General features: G+C 47.1%; 1 protein-coding gene across 1 annotated transcript in view; it reads right to left on the bottom strand.

The window, feature by feature from the left end:
* LOC125438128 (1-phosphatidylinositol 4,5-bisphosphate phosphodiesterase beta-4-like) overlaps positions 1-22,508 on the bottom strand; it is a 257,416-nt gene that overhangs the window by 147,679 nt on the left and 87,229 nt on the right. The window contains 1 exon segment of the mRNA XM_048506335.1: positions 12,431-12,497. The gene's annotated coding sequence lies outside the window, so the exon portion shown is untranslated.

The raw sequence follows: 22,508 nt of genomic DNA, 5'->3' as shown, positions 1-22,508 counted from the left end.
TCCAATTAATGATCAGGGCCAACCCTGCTTAGCTTCCAAGATCTGAGGAAATTGGGCTAGCCTAGGCCATCCAGGTTAGAGCAGAGACAAGCAGAGGTGGTTTGTCATTGGCTGTCCCTATTTAGCAATCCCAGACTTGGTGGTCTCCCATCCAAATACTAACCAGGGCTGACCCTACTTAGCTTCTGAGATCTGAGGAAATTGGGCTAGCCATCCAGGTTAGAGCAGAGACAAGCAGAGGTGGTTTGTCATTGGCTGTCCCTATGTAGCAACCCCAGACTTGGTGGTCTCCCATCCAAATACTAACCAGGGCGGACCCTACTTAGCTTCTGAGATCTGAGGAAATTGGGCTAGCCATCCAGGTTAGAGCAGAGACAAGCAGAGGTGGTTTGTCATTGGCTGTCCCTATGTAGCAACCCCAGACTTGGTGGTCTCCCATCCAAATACTAACCAGGGCTGACCCTACTTAGCTTCTGAGATCTGAGGAAATTGGGCTAGCCATCCAGGTTAGAGCAGAGACAAGCAGAGGTGGTTTGTCATTGGCTGTCCCTATGTAGCAACCCCAGACTTGGTGGTCTCCCATCCAAATACTAACCAGGGCTGACCCTACTTAGCTTCTGAGATCTGAGGAAATTGGGCTAGCCATCCAGGTTAGAGCAGAGACAAGCAGAGGTGGTTTGTCATTGGCTGTCCCTATGTAGCAACCCCAGACTTGGTGGTCTCCCATCCAAATACTAACCAGGGTGGACCCTACTTAGCTTCTGAGATCTGACGAGACTGGACTAGCCTGACCGATCCTGGTCAAGGCAGAGACAAAAAGAGATGGTTTGCCATTGCCTGTCCCTGCAGAGCAGCCCTGGGCTTCCTCAGTGGTCTCCTGTCCAAGCACTGACCACAGCTGACACTGCTCAGTTTCCAATACCTGACAAAATTGGTCTAACCTCAGTCAGGGAACGTTCATGAACTGCGTCCAGGGGGAAAAAGAGAGTAAAAACTATGCAATGAGACTGCACTAAACAGAAGCAAACGTGTGCACAGTCTTTATAATTGTCAGGAGAAAAGTCTGGAGGTTAAGGGGTGCTCCGGTGTAACCTGATTGATATGTCAAGGGCCTTTCTCTTCTTCCTTCCTTCCCTCCTGTGATGTTTATAGCTTTGACACTGATGGTAGATAACCAAGCTAAGTGACCCTGAGGACCCTGGGGGGGGGGGAGGAGGAGAGGCAGGTGGCTGCAGCTCTTCCTATCCTGACCTTGGGGCGCCTAAACCCCCAAACAACTCTTTTCACACTTTCTTTGGGAAAGCAGGAGAGGTAGACTGGGCACCGAAAAAGAGATCCAGAAAAGCCAGGTCTGTATGTGTATATGTATGTGTATATATGCGTGTGTGTGTATATATATATATGTACACACACACACACACACATGTATATATATTGCATTCACTACTCCTCCCAATTTGGTGTCATCTGCAAATTTAATGAGTAGCCCCTCCAAATCATTTATAAAAACACTGAAAAATATTGGGCCCAGAAGCAAGACCTGTGGCATTCCACTGGAGAACTCCTTCAAATCAGACAAAATGCCACTGAAAACTACCAGTTGGGTATTGTTCTTCAACAAGTTCCTTGTCCACTTAACTAGCTAATAATTTTGGTTCACTGTGAAGAACATATTTCATTGCAGTCACTTTTTTTGCAACTTACTCTCTGGAAAAGCATCTCCCGTATAACATAAGCTAAGAGCAAACTGCATTTTGATGCCACTTTTCCCTGACATCATTAATCTCCTTGGAAACCTTCTCAGAGTGACTTGGGGCCTCAGAGAAGTGCTAACTCATATCAGTTTGAGTGTAATATAAGAAAAGATTGGGTACCTGACATCTTACAGCTAAGGAGGCCCAAAAATAAAAAGAAACTAGATGCTCTCAATGTATCATCGAAGGCTTTCACAACTGGATTCAACTGGTTGTGGCCGTGGTCAGGTAGATCTCATTCCTAACGTTTCATCTGTGCAGGTGAAACGTCAGGAACAAGATCTACCAGACCACGGCCACACAGCCTGGAAAGCCCACAACAACCAGTAGAGCAGCAGTGGCGTAAGAGGTTAAGAGCTTGTGTATCTAATCTGGAGGAACCGGGTTTGATTCCCAGCTCTGCCGCCTGAACTGTGGAGGCTTATCTGGGGAATTCAGATTAGCCTGTGCACTCCCACACACGCCAGCTGGGTGACCTTGGGCTAGTCACAGCTTCTCGGAGCTCTCTCAGCCCCACCTGCCTCACAGGGTGTTTGTTGTGAGGGGGGAAGGGCAAGGAGATTGTAAGCCCCTTTGAGTCTCCTGCAGGAGAGAAAGGGGGAATATAAATCCAACTCTCCTCCTCCTCCTCTTCCTCCTCTTCCTCTTCTTCTTCTTTTTGACGCACCCAGTTTCCCATTCATAGAATTACAATCCTAAGCAAAACCTGTTGCATGAAGTCACACCAAAATATTACAATGCTCCTAGATTCTGATCAGCTCTTCGGCAACAAAGCCCTGGTTGCACTGGGACACCAGTACTGAACAATAAGAAATGGGGATCAGAGTTGGGTTTTATTAGGGGCAGCTCTGCTATCAATTTTTGTGGCATTATCAGATTATATAAAGGCCAGCTGGGGAAAACAAAGAGGCCTTTCTAATAAAACACTCATTAATCTTTTCGCTCAGAAAGCAGCCGTCCTAAATGGATTGCAAACAGATGTATCATGTTGTTTCGTTTTATATAATACCTCTTGTATACTAGCACAGCCAGTCACCATGACTATGGTCCCTGATCCAGAATCAGGGTATCCCTTTAAAAGAAAGATTACGCTCTGCAAATATGTTCAAATGTGACTTCGTGGATGTGAACACTTCTCTAACGGTGCAGTCTAATGAAGGAAGAATGCGCAAAACCCTTCCTCAGAAAGCAAAAAAAATGCACTTTACTAATCCAATGTTTAGGTTGAACAGATCCAAACTAAGCCCCTTGGAGATTGCACTCGACGTGCAACCAGCTGCCAAGAGGGAAAATACTACCCTTCGTTAAGTATTTCCAGTTGGCAGTATGGGAATAGAATAGCAGCAAAGGAGAAAAGGAGAAAATAGAATTATGCCAGTTTCATCATAGGCCCTTTCTGCACGGGCCGGAATCACCAATTCCGGCCCGGTAAAACATTGTGTGTGTGTGTGTGGGGGGTGGGGGGGGGACGCTTTGCACAGGCGGCGCTGCGAAAATGAGGCAGCACCGCTCTTTCCCTCCCCAAACATTGTTTTCAAACCTCACTTGGGGAGCGAGGTTTTCGGAACACACCAGCTTCCACCCGTTGCCGAGCGAACAGCAGCAGGTGGAAGCCGGTGTATTCCCTGCGCCGGCCCCAAACGGCTTCTTAACTTGTCCTGTCTTCTGTCACTCTGGGGAGGCCAGGGGACACACCTCCTGGCCTCCGTCGCTGCAGCCGTCACTCTGGCCATGGACGCGTGTCCCCTGGCCTCCTCAGAGCAACAGAAGCCAGAGAGAAGGTAAAAAGCTGTTCGGGGGGGCTGCACGGCTGTGCAGAGCCTGCTCCACCAGCTGCGTAGCCTGTGAATCATGCCGATGCAGCCCCGCAAATCTGGCCATGCTGAAACAGCCATAGAGACACGTTTCACTTTCCCACTCAGTTAAACCGAGGGTAAAAAGGAGTGGTGCGCCATCCCATGTACACTGCGGATCACAAAATATTACTGGGGGGACATGAGGGAACACGAAACACCACAAGGCAATTGACTTCATTAAGGCTGATGAGTACAGAGAGTTGCAGAAGACCAAAAACATCTGAGTATACTTTTTGGCACAGGTATACCAGAGAACAAAACTTCTTGTTAAAGCCAACCACAATCGATAAAATATACAAATCAAACATAGTGTGCATGCACTTATAAGCCAGTAGCTAACTGGCTGAATCCCCACCCTGGCAAGCTGCACCACATGCGCAACCGGATCTGGGGCTAGACAGGGCCCTCCATGGGGGGTCAGCCGACTGGGCCACACATGCGGCACGGTCTCCAGGGGAGGCCTCCCCCCAAAGCTGTACATGGTCTGTTAGGTGGTCAGCCAGCCCCCATTGGCCCCCTGAAGTCAGAGCCCCGAAGCCGCCACCTTCCCTTACCTCCCCCCCACAACATCGGAAAGAGAGGCGGGGCACAGCAACTAGATAAGTGGGGCACGCGGTGGGTGGGGGCGAACCGGTGTTTATAAGTATATGAATAGACATACATGTATAAGGTTCACTTCAGTGTTTGTTAGGTCTCTGACCTTTAGCCAGAGGTTCTCAACCTGTGGATCGTGACCCCTTTGGGGTCAAATGACCCTTTCACAGGGGTCGCCTAAGACCATTAGAAAACACATATTTCCAATGGTCTCAGGAACAGAGACCCAAATAATTTTAAGGTTGGGGGTCACCACAACATGAGGAACTGTATTAAAGGGTCGCGGCATTAAGAAGGTTGAGAACCACTGCAATAAACAGACTCTGGATGGTTGATCAGTAGCGTTTATTGAAAGGCAAAAAAAGTACCCAGCTTGAGAAAGCCGGTTCTGCCAGACCTGACTTTCGCTGTCCCATTTAACCCCAAAGAATCCCCCCCTATTTTCCCAAAGAAAGCGTGAAAGCAGTTAGCTCGGCAATTTGGTGCCCCAAGGTCGGAGATCGGGAGAGATACAGCCACTTGGCATGTTTACCCCTGCAGGCAACAAACACTTCCCGCTTTCCCCTGGGAGTATTGTGCTAGTCCAGTGATAGCGAACCTTTTTGAGACTGAGTGCCCAAATTGCAACCCAAAACCCACTTATTTATCGCAATGTGCCAACGTGGCAATTTAACCTGAATACTGAGGTTTTAGTTTAGAAAAAATGGTTGGCTCCAAGGCATGCGTTACTCGGGAGTAAGCTTGGTGGCTTTGCTTTGAAGCAACCATGCAACTCTTTGAACGGGTGAATCACGACCCTAGGAGGGTTTACACAGAAGCAAGCCCCATTGCCAGCAACCAAGCTTACTCTCAGGTAAAGGATCGTGCTTTAGTTCTTTGCATGAAAATCAGTGGGGTTTAACAGCACTTAACAGGGTTACCTACACTGCTTCCCCAAAACTAGGTCTTAGCTTTAATGCTAATAATCGAGCCCAGCGGCCCAGGCCAGCCTAGATGTGTGTGTGTGGGGGGGCGATTCCCCCACACACACGACAAACTCTGTTTGCGCATGCCCACAGAGAAGGCTCTGAGTGCCACCTCTGGCACCCGTGCCATAGGTTCGCCACCACTGTGCTAGGGTCAGCCTACTGATCTATACATGTTGCACGCCATAAAGATCAAGGAAGGGGGGAAAGGAAAGTTCCATTACATGTAGCAGGGCATTAACATATCTCTTGTCAGACCTGCCCTGAAGTGAAAGTGCCCTTTCATCACCTAGATAGCATCTCTATTAGCGTAAGGTGACACATATAACACTGAGCTGGAAATGTACCTCAATTACCAGGCGAGTTCCTGACAGTGTCCCTCAACACTATGAAAACATTAAAAAACTAAGGTGACTAACAGCCCAATCTAGACGGGGTCCGCGGGGGCAGGGGGGGCTCCATGGCAGGTGGGGACAGCAAGGCAAAGGCAGCCCCCTGCCACCTTCAAAAGGGTTTGGGGCAGTGCAGGAAGGAATGAAATTCAACAATTCTCCAGCTGCCCAAATAGCCCCATAGGCCAGGGGTCTACAACCTGCAGCTCTCCAGCCTGGCAGGGGGTGATGGGAATTGTAGTCCATGAATGTCTGGAGAGCCGCAGGTTGCAGACCCCTGCCATAGGCCAAGTAGGCTCACAACACGCTTTTCAGTAGTATCAGTCTGTGTCTGGGGAGGGTGGTCTAAAGAAAAAGGGAGGCAGACACATCTGCTCCTGTGGCGTAGGAGGTTAAGATCCTGTGTATCTAATCTGGAGGAACTGGGTTTGATTCCCTGCTCTGCCACCTGAGCTGTGGAGGCTTATCTGGGGAATTCAGATTAGCCTGTGCACTCCCACACACGCCAGCTGGGTGACCTTGGGCTAGTCACAGCTTCTCGGAGCTCTCTCAGCCCCCCTACCTCACAGGGTGTTTGTTGTGAGGGGGGAAGGGCAAGGAGGTTGTAAGCCCCTTTGAGCCTCCTACAGGAGAGAAAGGGGGGATATAAATCCAAACTCCTCTTCCTCCTCCTCCTCCTCCTCCTCCTCCTCCTCCTCCTCCGACCTGCAGCGTCTTGGGACTCTTTAGTTTGGAGATGATTGAAGTCTCCAAAATTATGCATTAGAAAATTTTGACAGAGAGAAATTTTCTTCTCACAATAATTAGAACCAGGGGCATCCATTGAAAATGCTAAAGAATTAGGACTACTAAAGGAAACACTTCTTCACGAACGCGGTGATTGGTGTTTGGAATATGCTGCCACAGGAGGTGGTGATGGGCTACTAACCTGGATAGTTTTAAAAGGGGCTTGACAGATTTTATGGAGGAGAAGCTTCCATTTATGGCTACCAATCTTTATCCTCTTTGATCTGAGATTACAAATGCCTTAACAGACCAGGTGATCGGGAGCAACAGCCGCAGAAGGCCATTGCGTTCACATCCTACATGTGAGCTCCCAAAGGCACCTGGTGGGCCACTGCGAGTAGCAGAGAGCTGGACTAGATGGACTTTGGTCTGATCCAGCTGGCTTGTTCTTATGTTCTTATGTTCTTATGTTCTTCTCTTCTTCTTCTTCTTCTTCTTCTTCTCATTGGCCCATTTATTTATCTGTGTTTTTTTTTTAAACTGAGCTTGTGGTTTTTTTTTCTTTTCTTCTGAATAGCAGAAGCTGCTTGAGGAACTCTGGTCAAATGCCCCCTTCTAAATCAGGGGGCGGGGGAGATCTTGCCCTTGGATGTTGCATAAAAAGCAGTTTGAGACACAATAGATGGGTCGTGCAAACTTCTTTGTTGCCAATTAAATTGACTGACGGGTGAGTGAATCAGTTTCATTGAAAATGCTGGGGGGAAGAATTAGGACTAATAAAAGGAAACACTTCTTCACACAACGTGTGATTGGTGTTTGGAATATGCTTCCACAGGAGGTGGTGATGGCCACTAACCTGGATAGCTTTAGAAGGGGCTTGGACAGATTTATGGTGGAGAAGTTGATTTATGGCTACCAGTCTTGATCCTCCTTGATCTCAGATTGCAAATGCCTTAACAGACCAGGTGCTCAGGAGCAGCAGCAGCAGAAGGCCATTGCTTTCACATCCCAAAGGCACCTGGTGGGCCACTGCGAGTAGCAGAGTGCTGGATTAGATGGACTCTGGTCTGATCCAGCAGGCATGTTCTTATGTTCTTATGTTCTTGAAGGTGGAGGAGGAGCTTGGATTTATACCCTGCTTTTCTCAACCATAAGGAGTCTCAAAGAGGCTTACATACTCCTTCCCTTCCTCTCCCCACAACAGCTACTTGTGAGGTAGGTGGGGCTGAGAGAGTCCTGAGAGAACTGTGACTAGCCCAAGGTCAGCCAGCAGGCTTCATGTGTAGGAGCGGAGAAACAAATTCAGTCCACCAGGTAAGAGTCCACTGCTCCTGTGGAGGGGTGGGGAATCAAACCCGGATCTCCAGATTAGAGTCCACCACTCCTAGCCAGTACACCCTGCTGGTCCCATCCTGCAGATGCAAGGAATATAAAATATGGTTCATAAAAGAGGAATCACAAGAGATATGGAAACAATGTCTGATGCAAAAGCGGTCACTGAAAAATGAGCAGAAGCCAAAGCAGCAACGGGATACACTTCTCATCCTATTAGACGAATGATTCTCAGACCCTTTGAAGTAAAACCCTACTGTTTGAATCCCATTTGCAAAATATTTACTACCATCCCACCATAAAAAAGTATTTCACAATCAGTTGACACTGAATAAGTTTATTGTGTATTTTCCATTTTTAATATGCATGCGTATATAGCATTATTGAGCAATAGACTGTATTTCATGACCTTTTCACACATAATGCAGAAGCTAAACCCCTATTTGCCGATGAAAACTGGTTTATCGCAAACCTGATTTATTGTTCAGTAGCTCACACAACAACCTTTATTAGGCATTTAAAATAGGCTCTAGAGCGTTACCAGACGTTTATAAAGTACAAATCAAGAGTACATTCAAAACGCAGACAGAAAGACTGTATACAGCAGTATACATTACTTAGAGAGTTCTGTCACTTGTAAAAGAAATTTGGCTACTTCTTCCAAGAGCACGGCATCTGTATTTTTTAACAGAAGCTCCACAACAGAACTGTCAGATTCTCTTTCAGATTTGTCTAGGGCCAGCCTGGGAGAGAAATTCCTAATGCCCACATATCTCGGACAGTCGAGTATAATGTGAGCAAGAGTCTCCACTTGGTTTTTACAGTGTGGACAAACCCGATCCTGGAGAGGGATGGATAAGTAACGACCCTTTGTTCAGTAGCTGTTCTGCTCTACCATGTGTGAGGGAAATGTCCTAAATATTAATTCCATAGTTACGAATGACAGCTCACACAGAATAAATCAAAGAATGTTTGAGTTTGACTAAGATTTGTCCAAGAGGTCAAATGCTTAGGGAGACTTGAAGTGTAAGCAACGGGATTCAAAGGGTGTAACAGTGTTTAGGTTTCGAATTGCACTTTTATTTGCCATTCTGCAAGAAGAGAGGCAAGGAAGTTGCCTTAATTGTGGTTGGCTCGATGCAAATATCAAGATAACCCATGGTTAATGCAAACTATGGCTTGCAAATATTCTTCTGACTGTGGTTTTACATGCTGGCTTGCAGCCAATTTTTAACTTTGATTTAGGTATTCAGATAGAAAATCCATGTTCAAGGAAAACCAGAATGTTGCCTGCAGAGAACTCAATCCCTCATTACACAATACTATTATTTCACAGTTGATAAAGATTCTCTAACGTGTACATCTCTGAGTCTTAATTGTTATGCATGAATCACAATGACGGAAATATTTGACAAATATTTGATAAATGCATTGACAAATATTTGACAAATGCATGAATCACAATGATGGAAATATTTGCACAAATCTTTGACAAATAAATTTCAAAAAATCAAATAGAATTTTACAAAGTCCAATAGAATGCCTCCGAATAAAATACAAACAGAAATGCATGCAACTGTTTCAAATCTTTGTGATCCTTCAGTGCTTAAAATTAGAGGTTTTCAGTGAGGAACGAGGTCCCTTCAAACTGAGCCTTACCTTAGTCAAATCATAGGGAATCTGTAGCTCTTATATAGGTAAATAAACTACAACAGCTGTTGCACTCTGGCTATGAAAATCTCTCAATGATGATCCTGGATTTACCTGTGATGATTTTGGACTTACCTTTTGGATGTTACTTGAAAATATGTGATTGTGATTATAACTAATGAAATATGTAAGGTGAACAATGATATAAGTTTGTGTGTATATATGCATCTGAGAGATTTTCATAGCCAGAGTGCAACAGCTCTTGTAGTTTATTTGCCAATATTTACTCCTGCACCCCTTCGTCTTATAGCTCTTATATAGGTAACTAAATAATTCCTTAAATGTAGCACATCTTCCCATAGTAGAACGACCAATACACAAATGTATCTTCAAAGATTTCCATAGTAGCCTTTAAGTATAAATTTTTTATCTTTGTGCCGCAACACAATATTTCTCTTTGCTGTTTTGCAGTTTCCTCCATGTTGCCTTTAATTTTGTTTTCTTAGTGCACAGAACTCAAGCAAAAATAATTGAAACTATTAACATTTTTTTTTTGCAAGATGCCATTGCTCAATTAGAGAAGGTCCCTTTATTCCAAATCACATAGTTTCATCATGGTAACTAGTTCAGTTAGCATGGCAAAACCATCGTACACAAAGGAACATGATACAAACAGCTGCACTCTGTTGAGGAAGAGGAGTTTGGATTTATATCCAATCTTTCTTTCCTGTAAGGAGACTCAAGTTGGTTTGCAAGCTCCTTTCCCTTCCTCTCCCTTGTGAGGTAGGTGGGGCTGAGAGAGTCCCGAAGAACTGTGACTAGCCCAAGGTTACCCAGCAGGAATGCGGAAACACATCTGGTTCACCAGATAAGCCGCTGTCACTCAGGTGGAGGAGTGGGGAATCAAACCCGGTTCTCCAGATTAGAATCCACCTGCTCTTAACCACTACACCAAGCTGGCTCTCATTTAGGCTTGTCTTGGCTGATAATTACAAAAGATTTCTGAGACCGTTTCTACTTTCCTCACTTTATGGAACACAATCAGGTTTCGCAAAGCATCAATATAAAAAGTACCCTCACTCCAAAAAATCAACCACCAGATTCTGCAGTAAGAATTCCCAATTGGTATCCTGAGGTTTTTTAAAAAAGTAGATCCATTGCCGTGAACTGACCTCAGCTCTGTCAAAAACATGTGGCTGAGCATCCAGCAAATGAAAACTATTTTGCACTTACACACCCCAAACAACGGGCACTCTGCTGTGAGACAGGGCTTCTTCATGCCAAAGGAGGCCCGACTGATTGCTAGAGATGATGGGACATCCCCAGTAGAACTTCACTAGCTGTGAAAACCTAAGCAAAATTGCAACTTTCCTAGTCCATTGAAGTAAATCAACTTAGACATGTTTTCTTAGTGCACTAAGCCATGTATTACTCTGCTCAGTATTTGCATAGGCCCATGGTGGCGAACCTTTGGCACTCCAGATGTTATGGACTACAATTCCCATCAGCCAATTGGCCATGCTGGCAGGGGCTGATGGGGATTGTAGTCCATAACATCTGCAGTGCCAAAGATTCGCCACCACTGGCATAGGCCAATCACAGTGAGTGCATGCCTTTGACTGACTACCACTTCTGGCTACACTCAGCCATCCTCTTAATAACATATGTAGTCTGTTGGCTGTCCTGACTAATGGAAGGGGAAGTCAAATGGATATTGCGTAGTGTCTCCTGTAATCCTTTCTTATGTGCACTAGAACAGACAGCAAAAGATTAATCTCACAAAGCCCGTGACATGTTTTGTCTTTCGTGACAGTTTTGTTTAAAAAGGGGGCTCCGATCAGCATCACGGGAAACGGTTGCAAAATGTGTCCTGTCAATTTCTACGGTCCTACCAAGGGGAAGAGGTTGAGGGATTCCACACTGTGACTTGAGCATCCAGAGAAGCTAACCGTTTTTCTCTAATGTACCTCTGGCAAAGCCACATTCTTTGGAGAAAGTTTCAGAAGCAACTTTGTTGAACGACTCTGTTTTTACAAGCATGGGCAGGCCAAGGCATTGGATAAGATGTACCAAAGGGAACTGGTGAGGAAGACAACGGGCAGAGAAGACATGCTCCTGGTTAAGAGGTGGGCAGGTGAAAAGGGCAGGGCAGAGGCGGAGCGCTCACGGGGACATGTAAGGTGAACACCAGCTGGTCACGTGGGGGGTGGAGAATCGCCTCACACACCCCTTCCCTCAACCCGCCCCACCAGGCTGCCCCATCGGCCAGCGGAGCCTCCGCCAACTGAAAGAGCAGCCTAGAGGGCGTGGAGGCCGAGGGGCGCCTGGCGGTGGCTCGTCCATATAAGTGGGGTGCGGGGTGGGGGGCACAGGAGGTGGGGGTGCTTGGGGTAGGGGCTGCCCCAGGCACCATTCCCCCCCCCCATGTCTCTGGATAAAGGGTCACGTATCGATTTAAAATATACAGACATCTAGCAGGATTGAACACTGCTGCTATTTTAGATATCCAGAAGTCACAAAGCCAAACGACAATACTGAGTGCAAGATTTTTTTAAAAAAACCTTTTACATTCACCAAAATAAAACGCAATCACACAAGAATTCACATTTCAAAAACCTCCGGAACCATCACTCGGCTTAATGCTGCTTTTAGGTAATTCCCATGATAAACCATAGCAGTGACCCCCTCTCTAAAAGTTTCTCTCTTTTTTGCGCTCTTTTCAGTTGGGTTGGGGGTTTGCAATATACAAGCACAGTCTCTTCCCAACAGGTACCAAGAAAGAACAAAAGTTCGCCACGCTTTGTACATTAGCTTTGTGCTACAAAAATAAAACAGCCTTTGGGGCTTTCCCAGGTTCAGTGGCACAAACTTTAATGCCTTTTTTTTAGTGGTGGCCTTTGACTGTGAAGTAGGATGAAGCTGATGTCTGGGTAACGGGATAATTATCTGGAAGGACCCCTGCTAAAAGGCTGAAGTATCCCTTTGCCTCTAGCACCTTGGGCAGTAGGACAGTAATTGCTGCTTGAAGGGCACACTATCTGCCCAGAAGATGCACAATACTAATACAATCAAACATCAGTTTTTATTGCCCCCCTCTCCAAATGATATATTCTCTGTTAATATTGAAGTCTGAGCCCCCAAATCATAAACAGGAAACTTACCAAGCAGCACTTAGACGTAGGGTAGACAGACGGAGTTCTTTTCGGGGGTCGAGGCAAACGTCTCTTTCTGCAAAAAGCAAGCATCGCGTCATTTTTGCACTTAGCTATTGATGGGGTATCTCCAGAGGTGGGATCCAGCAGGTTCTCACAGGTTCCCGAGAGTAGGTTACTAATTATTTGTGTGTGCCGAGACGGGGTTACTAATGGGTGATTTTGCCACATGATTTTTGCCTTAGTTACGCCCCTCCTCTCAGCAGTAGCGCGCAGAACTGGAAGCAGTCTAGCAGGAGGTGCACCGGCGTGCGTGGCAGCCTGCGCCTGCGTGCATTCGTTTCCCACCCAAGGACCGGCGTAGCAGCTGCGTCCTTGCCACAGCCCCACCCAGGAATGCCCCACCCCCGGAATGCCTGGCCATGCCCCCGTTGTGCCCCGCCCAGCCCCATTGGCGCTACGCCACAGTTTGAATCCCACCACCATGGGAACCTGTTACTAAAATTTTTGGATCCCACCACTGGGTCTCTCGGAACTACCCCCCCTCATTCCTCATTTTCAGTGACAGAAAGTAACCAAGTCAAATGAGTGACAGAACATTACAAAGCCAAAGGATAATCATGAGCGCAAGATCAACAACAAAAACTTTTAAGATTTACCAGAATAAAGCACACAGAGAAACATAAGAACTCACTGAGGACCATTAACATAAAAAAAAATCCTTAAAGCCAATTATGTTAAATCCACTTTCTGCTTAAAGTATTCAATGTGTTTAAACCATTGCAGATTTGATTGGGAAACTATTCCTAAGTATCTAAATTTAGTCACTGGTTGGAATTTATGTACACCAATTGTCCAAAGTTTGTTTGGTTTTATAGCAGATTTGGAAAATACCAGAATTTGGGATTTATCACCATTTATTTTTAAGAGCTCAAGTTTTACAATAATCTTCAGAAGCCCTGATTGAACATTTCAGTCCAATCTTAATTCTATACAAGTCAAGATCATAAAAATTAGGAAAGGAGTTGATAATAAAACTGCAAGGATTGTCATGCCCTTATATAAAGCCGTGGTGCAACTGCACTTGGAGTACTGTGTTCAGTTTTGGTCGCCACATCTCAAAAAAGATATCGAAGAGATAGAAAAAGTGCAGAGAAGGGCAACGAGGATGATTGAAGGATTGGAGCACCTTCCCTATGAGGAGAGGCTGCAGCGTTTGGGACTCTTTAGTTTGGAGAAGAGACGTCTGAGGGGGGATATGATTGAAGTCTATAAAATTATGCATGGGGTAGAAAATGTTGACAGAGAGAAATTTTTCTCTCTTTCTCACAATACTAGAACCAGGGGGCATCCATTGAAAATGCTGGGGGGAAGAATTAGAACTAATAAAAGGAAACACTTCCTCACACAACGTGTGATTGGTGTTTGGAATATGCTGCCACAGGAGATAGATATTTATTATTACGGCCTTTTGGCCAGCCAATAGTTTAAAATCAGAGTACATGTGAATACATAGCACTCCACTTATACAAAAATATAATATAAATTAAAATCCATTATAAAATCTATTAATAAATAACATTAGCTTCAGGCATTATTACAGTCCTCATCACACAGTGCGGCTCTTTGTTTTAATAAGGAACTACGCTTGTTGTGTACCAGTATGCAAAATTTAGCTACCTTCTGTGAGATGGCAGAAACACGATCTTCTAGCTGCCACAGGAGGTGGTGATGGCTAATGGATACCTGGATAGCTTTAAAAAGGGCTTGGACAGATTTATGGAGGAGAAGTCGATTTATGGCTCCCAATCTTGATCCTCCTTGATCTGCGATTGCAAATGCCTTAGCAGACCAGGTGCTCAGGAGCAGCAGCAGCAGAAGGCCCTTGCTTTCACCTCCTGCACGTGAGCTCCCAAAGGCCACCTGGTGGGCCACTGCGAGTAGCAGAGGGCTGGACTAGATGGACTCTGGTCTGATCCAGCAGGCTAGTTCTTATGTTTTTATCATCTGCATATAAAAATGCTGGTATTGATCAGTTTCCCAGATTTGGTTTAATCCATACGGTAGTTAAATTAGCCCCTTTCGTTGAAATGGTGAAATCAAGGTTGCTTCTTAATGGTCTAAATCAAAACTGTGCAGTAGACCTGGCAAAATTCTATTTGTCCTTTTGTCAAAGGTTTTAAAAATGGGTGTATGGTCTCATGGGCGGTTAATCCCAAATAAACTATGAACTCTGAATGATGACAAGAACTCGTGTGTCAAAAACCATTTTTGCAAATTCCTCCGAAACATTTTCTCAAACGCCCAATGCATATGCTCAGCACTCAGTCATTTTTAAAAACAGAATCCAAACATTTCATGAATTTGTAAACAGGAACGAGCTAGCCGAACATTTCCATGGGGAAAAAAAGATCTGTCACAACCATCAGGGTTGGATGACCTGGCGCTCAACAGTAGGCCACCCCCCCCACCCCCCACTGATTGGATGTTGCTCTCTGAACCCAATAAGCAAGGGAGAAAGTCACTAGCTCATTACCTGTACACATTAAATGCACCATCTGCTATGCTATGCTGAAGACAACGCATATTTGTGCTCGGAGAATTCCTGAACCTACCACATTGTTAGCCGGTTCGAGGAGGGGATCAGCGAGAGGGGAGGTACGACAGGCATAGAAAACACATGAACACCATCTGTTTGGTACAATTTGTCGGTCACTGCTTGTTTATTAGTGTTCAGACTAAAGGACCAGAGACGCAGCATGCGGACGGATCCCGGCATCAGGCAACCCACCAGAAGATCCGATGAATCCCACCTCCCATCTTGCCTCCTGGGGGGATAACCCATGAAATGGCAAGTGATTTGGACCCAATTGGTCCCCTTGCCACCCAGAGGTGTAGGCTGGCCAACAGCCCCCACCTGAGCACATGGCTCAGTGGTTACACACCCCAAGGCTCAATAGGGGCCCCAACAATGGGGAGGACAGGTGTGCAGGCGCAGCCTCCCTCCCAAACAGTGGTTCTCAACCTGGGGGTCGGGCCCCCGTTGGGGGTCCAATGCCCTTTCACAGGGGTCACCTAAGACTCTCTGCATCAGTGCTCTCCATCTGTAAAATGGATCAATGTTAGGGTTGGGGGTCACCCCACATGAGGGTATGAGAAGTATTAAAGGGTCACGGCATTAGGAAGGTTGAGAACCACTGCTCCAAAAGGATTTGTCTCAATGTCCAACCCATCAAGCTATGGCAGAAATCATGCGAAATACAGAAACAATACAACTCAGAAAACGTAAATGGTTATAGTTCAGTGATGGCGAACCTTTTTGAGACCAAGTGCCCAACTTGCAACCCAAAACCCACTTATTTATCACAAAGTGCCAACACGGCAATTTAATCCGAATACTGAGGTTTTAGTTTAGAAAAAACGGTTGGCTCTGAGACGTGTGTTACTCGGGAGTAAGCTTGGTGGTAGTCGGTGGCTTTGCTTTGAAGCAACCGTGCAACTCTTCCAATGGGTGAATCACAACCCTAGGAGGGTTTACTCAGAAGCAAGCCCCATGGCCAGAAACAGCTTATTCCCAGGTAAAGGATCATGCTTTTGTTCTTCGCATGAAAATCAGTGAGGTTTACCAGTGCTTAACAGGATTACCTACACTGCTTCCCCAAAACTAGGTCTTAGGTTTAATGCTAATAGTCGAGCCCAGCGGCCCAGGCCAGCCTAGATGGGGGGGTGTGTGTGTGACTCTATTTGCACGTGCCCACAGAGAGGGCTCTGAGTGCCACCTCTGGCACCCGTGCCATGGGTTCGCCACCACTGTTATAGTTGATAGACCAGGGATGGTGGACAAGCTGTTGCTCGGCAAGAAAGGGGAGAACAAGAGCAAGGCCCATGCCGGGCTCACTCTTAAAAGCCCCGTGACCTCCCAGGCTCAACTCTTGCCAGCCTGATGCAAGAAGATGTTTTCAGCCCTCAAGGGTTTTGCCCTGAGGACACCACGCAGCTGGCTGTGTGCGCCTCCTCCTGTCCACCCTCCCAAACAGCAATGGTGGTGCAGATAAGTCCACATTCTGTCACTGAAAACGGGAAACAGGTAGGTTCAGAGATACACCACAGACAGCAAAAAGCAGAGTTCTCTCAGAACAGGTGTTACTTTCCAGCTGCAAAACATGGGGAAAGCATGCCCCAAAACTTTTTCCTCTTTCATATCAAACGGAGGAAAACTCTTGACTGGGATGTATTGTCGCAGGCTTTCTTGACTGGGATAATTTCCACGAATGGGGATGTAGTGGTTAAGAGCAGGTGCACTCTAATCTGGAGAACAGGGTTTGATTCCCCGCTCTTCCACTTGAGCTGTGGAGGCTTATCTGGTGAACCAGATTAGCTTGTGCACTCCAACACACGCCAGCTGGGTGACCTTGGGCTAGTCACAGTTCTTTGGACCTCTCTCAGCATCAGAGGAAGAGGAGGAAGAAGAGGAGGAGGAGGAAGAGGAGGAGGAGGAGTTTGGATTTATATCCCACCTTTCTCTCCTGTACAGAGACTCAAATCTCCTTTCCCTTCCGCCCTCACAACAAACACCCTGTGAGATAGGTGGGGCTGACAGAGCTTTGAAGAACTGTGACTAGCCCAAGGTCACCCAGCTGTGTTAGAGCGCACAAGCTAATCTGGTTCCCCAGATAAGCCTCCACAGCTGAAGTGACAGAGCGGGGAATCAAACCTGGTTCTCCAGATCAGAGTGCACCTGCTCTTAATCACTACACCACGCAGGCTCTCTTTCCAGTTCTGGCTGGAAAGAGAAAGGGTTTTTCTTCCCTTCTTTGTTCTGGTCTAGGGCTGCACAGATGGTGCTTAGGACAGGAGAGAGCCCGCAAGACTCAAAGGGCTTTCTTCTCCTCACCCCACTCCTACACTTAACTGGCTTACTCTGGCACTGGCCTGAAGCAGTACTGGGATGGCAGAGGGCTTGTATCTGAACAGCCAATGAAAAGCCCTGCTGTGCAAAAGGCCTGACCTGGCCCCACCTAATTTCCAGGCACATCTGGCAGGTGCCAGGAAGGAGAAGAAGAGTTTGGATTTACACTCCACCTTTCTCTCCTGCAAGGAAACTCAAGGCAGCTTACAAAGTCCTTTCCCTTCCTCTCCCCACACCCTGTGAGATAGGTGGGGCTGCAAGAAGTCAGAGAAAACTGTGACTAGCTCGAGGTCACCCAGCTGGCGTGTGTTGGAGTGCACAAGCTAATCTGGTTCCCCAGATAAGCCTCCACAGCTCAAGTGGCCGAGCGGGGAATCAAACCCGGTTCTCCAGATTAGAGTGCACTTGCTCTTAACCACCACGCCACTGCTGCTCTCAAAGAGAAGATAAACGACATTCTGCTTTCCTGACACTATTTAGCCTATCATTCCAACCTATTATTCTTAATGATTATGCCAGGTTGGACCTCATGTGTTCTCAAACAAACACCCATCTCTTTTGTTGTTACAATAACCTGCTAACTTAAAAGAAGTCTCCTCCACTCTGTCTCACGCAGCCCAATCTACAAGGCTCTGGCAGCCGGGGATGGTGCTGCCGCCGCCGCCGCAAAAAAACCCCTATAAAGCCCTCCATAGGTTCTCAATGGACTTATGCCCAAGGTGACCCAGCTGACATGTGTAGGATGGGGAAGTGACCATAATGCCACAGACCCCACGGGAACTACGCTGGAGACTCCTAGCATAAAGGGAAAACGTCGTCATAAAATGCAAACCCCTCCAGCTTGGCAAAGCATCCGTATCGTAAACCTGCCACGAAAGCCGTTCGGGCAGGACTGATGGCAGCTATCGAGCGAAAGCGCTTCCTTCGGGACAAACCAGAAGCCCTGGTCCGGATCCAAGGAACTGGGCAATGAGTTCCAAGTGCCCCAGGGAGGTTCTGCATCGCAGGCTGCCACGTGCCTTTCGAAACCAAGAGGGCTTCCAGAAAGCAGGTTGAAATGGAGCATAAATATCCGCTGTTCAAAGAAGACCAAAAAAACCTCCCCATCAGGGCCAAGTGCGTTGGAACACTCTTTCCCTCGGAGGTCTGCCAGGTGCCGAGTCTGCAAGAGTTTAGGCACCTGCCGAGACCACCGTCTGTACCCGTGCATGAGAATAAGAACATAAGAACATAAGAACAAGCCAGCTGGATCAGACCAGAGTCCATCTAGTCCAGCTCTCTGCTACTTGCAGTGGCCCACCAGGTGCCTTTGAAAGCTCACATGCAGGATATGAAAGCAATGGCCTTCTGCGATGATCCCACTGCGTGGTGCCTCCCCCCTTGTCCCCATATACTTCCTTTTTTACTTGGTACTTGCCGTCCCTGTAGCGGCATTCTATTGGTGCAGCCCAGCCCAGTGGCATCGGGCCCAGGGGGCCGGGTGGGGTGCAACACCCCAGGCTTGCGCTGGTGTGTGGGGGTGTTGGGTTGTTCCGGGGCGTGGCGGAGGTGCAAGGCGAATGTGCATCCCTGGCACAGTTCCCCCCTCACTCCGCCCCAGCCCCAGCCCAATTTTTGAAGTGGGGTGGGGGAGCATTAAGGGGGAAGGATGATTATTATTTTTAGGATGGTTAGGATGGGGATGCTTCTAAGATTGTTTTATGTGTAGAAGGAGAAGGAGGAGGAGGAGTTTGGATTTATATCCCACCTTTCTCTCCTGTAAAGAGACTACAGGTGGCTTACAAGCTCCTTTCCCTTCCTCTCCCCACAACAGACACCTTGTGAGGTAGGTAGGGCTCAGAGAGTCATGAAGAACTGTGGCTAGCCCAAGGTCACCCAGCAGGAATGTAGGAGTGCGGAAATACATCTGGTTCACCAGATAAACCTCTGCCACTCAGGCAGAGAGCAGGGAATCAAACCCCGTCCTCCAGGTTAGAATCCAACTCAGAGGTGGGATCCAGCAGGTTCTCACAGGTTCCCGAGAGTAGGTTACTAATTATTTGTGTGTGCCGAGAGGGGGTTACTAATTGGTGATTTTGCCACGTGATTTTTGCCTTAGCTACGCCCCTCCTCTCAGCAGTAGCATGCAGAACTTGAAGCAGTCTAGCAGGAGGTGCACTGGCGTGCGTGGCAGCCTGCGCCTGCGTGCATTTGGTTCCTGCCCAAGGACCGAGAGCGCATGATGGCTGCGCGTCCCCTTGCCAGGGAAGCCCCCCCCCATGGGAATGCTCCCACCCCGGAATGCCCAGCCCATGCCCGGTCAGTGTTCACGCCCAGCCCCATTGGCACTACGCCACAGTTTGGATCCCACCACTGATCCAACTGCTCTTAACTGTAACCCACTGAGGGCCTTTGATGTTGGATGGGAAACGTTCATAGACAGAGACAGACAGACAGAAAGACGTACTGACGGGCAGACAGAAAGAAAGACCCACAGATACTGAATAATATTCACTGAATCCTGCCCAGTATCACTGAGTTGGAGAATGCATCCTGTTTGCACCATGTGGATCAGGCAACCAAGCACACCGTCCAGAAGTTCTTGTACTTAGTCCACGGATGGATGGGAAATTAGGAAAGCCACGGCATCCCGAGCAGTTAGGCGTGCATTTCCAGTTAAACCTGGAAATGCTCTGCAAGCAGCTTGCCATAAAATCTTATACAGAGTTCATCACTACAATCCATCATGTCAGACTGGGAGTAAATCCACACAGGATTTCACCATGACAGCCAGTGAAGTATCATGGTGAGTATGCTGGACTAAAATATTGGAAACCCAGGTTCGATTCCCCAGTGTGCTATGAAACTCCCTCTTCGCTCGCAGGAGACTATGAAACTCCCTGGGTGACCTTGGGAGGAGGAGGAGGAGGAGGAGGAGAGTTGGATTTATATCCCCCTTTGTCTCCTATAGGAGACTCAAAGGGGCTTACAAACTCCTTTCCTTTCTCCCCTCACAACAAACACCCTGTGAGGTAGGTGGGGCTGAGAGAGCTCCGTAGAGCTGTGACTAGCCCAAGGTCACCCAGCTGGCGTGTGTTGGAGTGCACAGGCTAATCTGAATTCCCCAGATAAGCCTCCACAGCTCAAGCAGCAGACCGGGGAATCAAACCTGGTTCCTCCAGATTAGATTTATATAAAAGTGCATGACAACACTAACTTTTTTTAAAAAAAGTCAACAACCTGCAAACTTTTTCAACTCACATTCCCTCCTCCGAACGAGAACATTAAAACTATCAAATGACTTGGAATGTAGCCACCGAAAGGCAGCCAAAAAGGAAACAAAAAAAGAAAGTGGCTACATTTTAAGAGTGAGGCATTACAGTTCTCTTGAAAGAGGGGATCTTCGAGTAATTAGAATTATTCCAAAAAAAAAAGAAAACAGTAGCTCTTGTGAGTACAGAAACATTTATGTTTCCCATTGCCAAAGTCAACACGACAATCTGTCTCCAATTCCCTATTGTATAAGCCCTAAGCACTATGATTACATTGTATGCCGGTAATGTACAGTTACTGAGCAAACAGCCGAGGAATTTCTTGTGCAACAGAATTCCAAACAGAAAGGAGGTTCCTATAAAGATACTTGCGCCCAACGCTGTAACTACGGAATCGTCTGAGGATTGAAATGGATGGCAGCATTAATCACTTCTTTCACACATTTAATTATATTTACGAGGAAGCTATATCCTCCAGGCTGCCCACAAAACTATAAAGCCACGGTATTTTGCAAGGATTTAAGAGATTAAGGCCACAAACACCAGGATAGAGAAGAAATATCAACAAATCCAGAAGGGTCATTCTGGAATAACTGAAATTATGTTTGCTCATGCTCATAGTTTTCTCCCCTACCTAGCTTCCTCGGGAGGTGATTGGCTCTCCATTTTTTGCAGGGTTTTATGCAGAAGTTAGTTGGTTGTCTGACAGCAATGCTGATTCCTGTGAACTTAGGCAAATAGTGAGGGGAACTGCAGGAAGAGATGAATCTGTGCTCGGTTTCCGTGGCTCGTTTTTCATGCCCAGGGTAATGCTGACCGCCAATCTGGGGTCAGGAAGGAATTTCCTCCAAACCACACTGGCCAGGGATCCTAGAGGGTTTTTTGCCATTTTCTGAGCAAGGAGCAGGGATCAATGATGCTGAGAGTGGGTGGTGGAGTGTCAGGGATGGCCTCTAGTTGATTGAGGTGCATTCCTAACTCAATGTAGGTAGTTGCAATGTAAAATAGGGATGGTGATTGAATCTGGGTGATTGAGATGCATTCCCACCAATGTAACAGCCACAAGATATATACTCAGCCTGCTATATGTTACCACTGTTCAATGGGACATTCATCCCTTGATCTTTCCTTTATGGTTTCACATGCTTTGTAGATAACTAGGCTTACCCCTGACACTTTCCTCTCCCATGGAGAACGGGATGTTTCCGTTGCTCTGTGGGGGTAGGAGTCCAGGTGGCTGTATCTCTATCTGTTGCTGACCTTGGGGCGCCTTGGCACTGAAGTAACTGTTTCTCACATTGTTTGGGAAAATGGGAGAAAGGATTATTTCTGAATAAAGAGGATAGCAAAAGCCAGGTCCACCAGAACTGGCTTCTTGCAAGCTGGGTGCTTCATTACAACAATCCAGAGTCTGTTTATTGATTCAAGGGTTGAGACCTAACAGGGAGGCAGTTGTGAATTCCCTGCATTGTGTAGACAGTTGACTTGATGACGCTGGAGGTACCTTCAGGCTCTGGGTTCCTATGCCCCTTATTTCAACTGTCACAGATATTCAGAAGCAAGGGCTGTTTCCACACGGGCAGAATACAGTGACCCAGGGACGCTAAAAACAGCATCCCTGGGGAGGAGTTCGCACGGCGACCTCGCAACCTCCGAGTGGCGCGAAGCAACTGTTTCCAGACCTCGCTCCCTGGGCGAGGTATTTTGGAAACAGTGGCTTCCAACCACTGCCGTGCGAACGGCAGCGGCTGGAAGGCACCACCCCCCCTTTCCCGAACGCCTTACCTTCCCTCCGACCTTCCGGTGCGTTGTCCAGGTTTGGGGACATGCCCCCCCCCGCCCTGTGACTCCAGAGCTGTCGCGCAGGGCAGGGGGCATGTCCCCTGGCCTGGGCGATGCGCCAGAAGGTCAGAGGGAAGCTATGGCA

This window comes from Sphaerodactylus townsendi, linkage group LG01 (genome assembly GCF_021028975.2).
Source record: "Sphaerodactylus townsendi isolate TG3544 linkage group LG01, MPM_Stown_v2.3, whole genome shotgun sequence".
In the NCBI taxonomy this organism is placed as follows: Eukaryota; Metazoa; Chordata; class Lepidosauria; order Squamata; family Sphaerodactylidae; genus Sphaerodactylus; species Sphaerodactylus townsendi.
The sequence above is the reverse complement of the archived record's forward strand: the minus strand, read 5'-3'. Positions and strand labels throughout refer to the sequence as shown.